General features: G+C 44.0%; 2 non-coding genes across 2 annotated transcripts; both read left to right on the plus strand.

Annotated features, from left to right (window-relative positions):
* Positions 1-3,419: 3,419 nt before the first annotated feature.
* On the plus strand, positions 3,420-5,325 carry LOC123719726. Its single transcript, XR_006755792.1, has one exon. It is a non-coding gene; the product is annotated as a small subunit ribosomal RNA (ribosomal RNA).
* Positions 5,326-5,675: 350 nt separating this feature from the next.
* Positions 5,676-5,832, plus strand: LOC123719725. The gene has a single exon (XR_006755791.1). It is a non-coding gene; the product is annotated as a 5.8S ribosomal RNA (ribosomal RNA).
* The last annotated feature ends 402 nt before the right edge of the window (positions 5,833-6,234 follow it).

The following is a 6,234-nucleotide window of genomic DNA, read 5'->3' on the forward strand; positions in this document are numbered from 1 at the left end:
ACAAGACCGCGTGGATAGTGGGGCGCTCTGATTCGGTTTTGGGTACTTTTTGGATATTCAATAAGTAAGTAAGTAAGTAAGTAAGTAAACACTCAATTCTCACTCAAGAATTACAATATAATACACAAAATTTACAACTTACAAACAATGAAATGAATGATCTTTTTCTCGTATGCATCGCAAATGATCGATACTTTCAAATAATCTGAACCCTTACACTTAGTCAACTCAAAGTGATTGACGTTTGACATCAATTTTATGTCGGTTTTATGAAATAGATTTTGGTCGGCGGTCGGTAACGGCCATATATGTCTTATATATCAATTTGTATGAAAAAGTTTCAAAAAAACAAAAAAAAAAACTCAATCAACTAAGTAAGTAAGTAAGTAAGCAAGCACTTAAGTTTCTTTTAGTGAGTACTATCTAGAATAATTAAAAATATCGACATTTAAATCGACGGTCCCTATTTGGAAGGTTAACCTATAGCCCTAATAATAATTATATTATTATGATTATGACAATGTTGATGTTGTTGCACTAGACACACCATAATAAACCATAAATAGTTTTTCTTACCAGAAGAGTTTTTATTTTTAAATATTCAATTTTAACTAGAAACGTATCGCTATCGCTAACAAAACCCCACACCACACACCACCACACGTTACACACATATACTTGACAGAGTAGATACTATCTACATATCTATCGACAGAGTTGTAGATATCGTGCCGTTGAACGGCATCTTGTCGCGTCGCGTGGCGATCTTGTACGAGAAACATTTTCCTCTGACATTGTATCGGAATAATTATTATAATTCATTATTATACATACATACATACATACATACATACATACATATTATTAATAAATATAATTGTTTTTTTTGTTTTTTCTTTTCTTCAAATAAACCCACATTGCCATTTCTCTGAGCGTGTGCTGCGAGCTTCAACGAGAAACATTCGGCGCGAAACTGTCGAGCGGCCGGCCGTCGCGCGCCGCACCTGTACGAGAAACATTTTCCTCTGACGTTGCATCGAATAATTATTATACATACATACATACATACATACATACATACATATTATTAATAAATATAATTGTTTTTTTTGTTTTTTCTTTTCTTCAAATAAACCCACATTGCCATTTCTCTGAGCGTGTGCTGCGAGCTTCAACGAGAAACATTCGGCGCGAAACTGTCGAGCGGCCGGCCGTCGCGCGCCGCACCTGTACGAGAAACATTTTCCTCTGACGTTGCATCGGAATAATTATTATAATTCATTATTATACATACATACATACATACATACATACATACATACATATTATTAATAAATATAATTGTTTTTTTTGTTTTTTTCTTTTCTTCAAATAAACCCACATTGCCATTTCTCTGAGCGTGTGCTGCGAGCTTCAACGAGAAACATTCGGCGCGAAACTGTCGAGCGGCCGGCCGTCGCGCGCCGCACCTGTACGAGAAACATTTTCCTCTGACGTTGCATCGGAATAATTATTATACATACATACATACATACATATTATTAATAAATATAATTGTTTTTTTTTGTTTTTTCTTTTCTTCAAATAAACCCACATTGCCATTTCTCTGAGCGTGTGCTGCGAGCTTCAACGAGAAACATTCGGCGCGAAACTGTCGAGCGGCCGGCCGTCGCGCGCCGCACCTGTACGAGAAACATTTTCCTCTGACGTTGCATCGGAATAATTATTATAATTCATTATTATACATACATACATACATACATACATACATACATACATATTATTAATAAATATAATTGTTTTTTTTGTTTTTTCTTTTCTTCAAATAAACCCACATTGCCATTTCTCTGAGCGTGTGCTGCGAGCTTCAACGAGAAACATTCGGCGCGAAACTGTCGAGCGGCCGGCCGTCGCGCGCCGCACCTGTACGAGAAACATTTTCCTCTGACGTTGCATCGGAATAATTATTATAATTCATTATTATACATACATACATACATACATACATACATACATACATATTATTAATAAATATAATTGTTTTTTTTGTTTTTTCTTTTCTTCAAATAAACCCACATTGCCATTTCTCTGAGCGTGTGCTGCGAGCTTCAACGAGAAACATATCTATCAATACAAATGTCTATTCAAAAAAAAGAAAACAAACAAAATCATATCAGTCAATAAAATAAATAATAATATTTTTTTACTACTACTACTAGTACTACTACGTGCTACTACTGCACGCCAATACACATACATAATAAAATGAAAAATCGTCTCTCTCTCGCTCGCTCTACGAGAAACATTCGACGTCCGCTCCAATGCCGACGCGGACTATTGCTCTCGGTATAGATGTGGAGCGAAACAGTCGTGCGCACAGCGTCGACTCGTTCTCGTTGCCGCGCGTCGTTCGTCTCAAATAGACACGAACGACGGACGAGAGAGAATAGAATGTGTTCTTGTTTTTGTGTTTGTGCGAAGTGTGAGAATATTATATACATATATTCGCGCATGGATGATATAGATATGGGTATGGATTTTCGGAGGAAATTATATCAAATTCGTATTTCGAATGCGAGACCGCCGAGATCTTTCCCAGCTCTCTCTCTCTCTGTGTGTGTGGTGTATAGTACATTTTATATATCTCTCTTGTGTCAACACAAAATAACAAAGAATATACATACTACTCCTCCTCATATTTTATATAATATAATATAAAATTATATTATAGCACCGCGTTCGCAGACCGTATGGTGATGTTACCAATCGACCAAGATTTGGGACCGTCTCCCCCGGTGTTATCTGTGATGTTAAAAGAATACGCTTCTAGGCACACCTCAACGCAGGGCGCCTAGCGTGTTCGACACGTGCGCGGTCGCCACGGCGACCGTATATGGAAAGAATGTATAAAAGAGGACGCACACGCGCCCATCGTCGAAACGGTGTGCGCAGCGTCGTGTTGGAATTTATCCCTCAAGCTCCGGGCGTTGATCGTATCTAGTGCGAATCATGCGTGTGTGTGCGCATGTAATTGCCAGCCGAGTTTTAATATGTTTACAATAACGTATTGAATAAAAATTGAGAAGTTGCGTTTAGATGAATGTTCAATTTTCAAATTGTCACAACATCGATTCCCGCCCGCGGGGTCGTGTTCGTTGCAGTTTTATGTCCCTCACAGTGGTCGAGCATCGTTGTACATCACCTCGTTGCGAGATCGTGACGGGACGGCCGCTCGTAGACCGGTCAAAGTTAGTCTATCGATATGAAGCGCGAACGTCGCGTCGCGTGCAAATTCGACGCGTTACGTTCACGCGTGTCGAGAAGGCGCGCGCGCAAGCGCGCGCCCCTCGACGCCGCCGAGCCAGCGGCTCGCCGAAGCCGCGTGACCGCGGTGTAGGCGTGTCGTTTGCGTAAGCAGCTCCCTGGTTGATCCTGCCAGTAGTTATATGCTTGTCTCAAAGATTAAGCCATGCATGTCTCAGTGCAAGCCGTATTAAGGCGATACCGCGAATGGCTCAATATATCAGTTTTGGTTCCTTAGATCTTACTCAGTTACTTGGACAACTGTGGTAATTCTAGAGCTAATACATGCAATCAGAACTCTGACCAGTGATGGGATGAGTGCTTTTATTAGATCAAAACCAATCGGCGGAGGGCCATGCGTCCGAAGTCGTTAATTTTGATGAATCTGGATAACTTTTGCCGATCGCACGGTCCAGTACCGGCGACGCATCTTTCAAATGTCTGCCTTATCAACTTTCGATGGTAGTTTCTGCGACTACCATGGTTGTCACGGGTAACGGGGAATCAGGGTTCGATTCCGGAGAGGGAGCCTGAGAAACGGCTACCACATCCAAGGAAGGCAGCAGGCGCGCAAATTACCCACTCCCGGCACGGGGAGGTAGTGACGAAAAATAACGATACGGGACTCTTACGAGGCCTCGTAATCGGAATGAGTACACTTTAAATATTTTAACGAGGAACAATTGGAGGGCAAGTCTGGTGCCAGCAGCCGCGGTAATTCCAGCTCCAATAGCGTATACTAAAATTGTTGCGGTTAAAAAGCTCGTAGTTGCATTTGTGCGCCGCGCTGTCGGTGCACCGCATCCGCGGTGATACTGACACGTCTGCGGAGCATATCGTCGGTGAGCCGGCGGTAAAACGCCGGTTCAATATCAAAATCCTATCGCGGTGCTCTTCGGTGAGTGTCGAGGTGGGCCGACAATTTTACTTTGAACAAATTAGAGTGCTCAAAGCGGGCTCAAAATGCCGCTTGAATATTTCGTGCATGGAATAATAGAATATGATCTCGGTTCTATTTTGTTGGTTTTCAGAACTCCGAGGTAATGATTAATAGGGATAACTGGGGGCATTCGTATTGCGACGTTAGAGGTGAAATTCTTGGATCGTCGCAAGACGAACATCAGCGAAAGCATTTGCCAAAGGTGTTTTCATCAATCAAGAACGAAAGTTAGAGGTTCGAAGGCGATTAGATACCGCCCTAGTTCTAACCGTAAATATGTCATCTAGCGATCCGCCGACGTTACTACAATGGCTCGGCGGGCAGCTTCCGGGAAACCAAAGATTTTGGACTCCGGGGGGAGTATGGTTGCAAAGCTGAAACTTAAAGGAATTGACGGAAGGGCACCACCAGGAGTGGAGCCTGCGGCTTAATTTGACTCAACACGGGAAATCTCACCAGGCCCGGACACCGGAAGGATTGACAGATTAACAGCTCTTTCTTGATTCGGTGGGTGGTGGTGCATGGCCGTTCTTAGTTGGTGGAGCGATTTGTCTGGTTAATTCCGGTAACGAACGAGACTCTAGCCTGCTAAATAGGCGTCGTCATTCAAGGTGTGCGCGACTCTCGGGGAGCGCAACTCACTGGCGACGTATTAAAATTCTTCTTAGAGGGACCGGCGGCTTCGAGCCGCACGAGATTGAGCAATAACAGGTCTGTGATGCCCTTAGATGTCCTGGGCCGCACGCGCGCTACACTGAAGGAATCAACATGTTCTCCCTGGCCTAGAGGCCCGGGCAACCCGTTGAAACTCCTTCGTGCTGGGGATTGGGGTTTGCAATTATCCCCCATAAACGAGGAATTCCTAGTAAGCGCGAGTCATAAGCTCGCGTTGATTACGTCCCTGCCCTTTGTACACACCGCCCGTCGCTACTACCGATTGAATGATTTAGTGAGGTCTTCGGACCGACACGCGGTGGCCTCACGGCCGTCGGCGTTGCTGGGAAGTTGACCAAACTTGATCATTTAGAGGAAGTAAAAGTCGTAACAAGGTTTCCGTAGGGGAACCTGCGGAAGGATCATTAACGTTGGTTTTTTCTTTTTGTTTTGTTGTTGTCAAAGACTCGCAAAAAAAGAAAAAAATACAAAAACACGTGAATGATACGAATCAAAATCGAATCCGAGACGGTTGACTCTCTCTCGTCGATTCGCGACGTGTGCGTTGCGACACGCTTTGATTAGCGTTCGCTATCGCCTATTGATACTTTGAAATAATATTTTAATTTTTGTGTACAACCACGCAAATAAAAGAGATTTTCTTTCTTTTCATTTGTCGTACACGTTAATGATAAGTATTATTTTCAAATTTTTTTGTTTAATTTTTTCGCACCTTTTATATTTTCTCATACAAAAACACACACAAAAACAAAACGATTACCCTGAACGGTGGATCACTTGGCTCGCGGGTCGATGAAGAACGCAGTTAACTGCGCGTCATAGTGTGAACTGCAGGACACATTTGAACATCGACATTTCGAACGCACATTGCGGTCCGTGGAGAAATATCCAGGACCACTCCTGTCTGAGGGCCGGCTGCATAAAAACAAAAAGCCACACTGTTCGCGTGACGAGCGGCGATCGCTGCGACTCCGGTCGTAGCGCCGCATCTCTGTCGCGCGTGCAATTGACGGTTTCGCTAGGCCGCCGAGCGGCCGAACGATCCGTTCGAATATATGTTCGATTACGACTCGTCATCCGTATTGGCCGTGTTAAGCCACGTCTATACGATACTTTTGTCGCACAAATAAATTCTCCCCGCCGCACCGTGTCTCCCGCGGCACGGGTGCGCGTCGAGTCTTTACGCAACGACAACGACAACGACGACAACGACGTTCGCGTTTACGCGTCGCGCGTGTTTGCTCGCATCGTCCCGGTCCCGCATGGCGATCGCGCGACGGTCGGCGCCGGTGCGCGCGTCGACGTGTCTCGACGCT

This window comes from Pieris brassicae, unplaced genomic scaffold, assembly GCF_905147105.1.
Source record: "Pieris brassicae unplaced genomic scaffold, ilPieBrab1.1, whole genome shotgun sequence".
NCBI lineage: Eukaryota > Metazoa > Arthropoda > Insecta > Lepidoptera > Pieridae > Pieris > Pieris brassicae.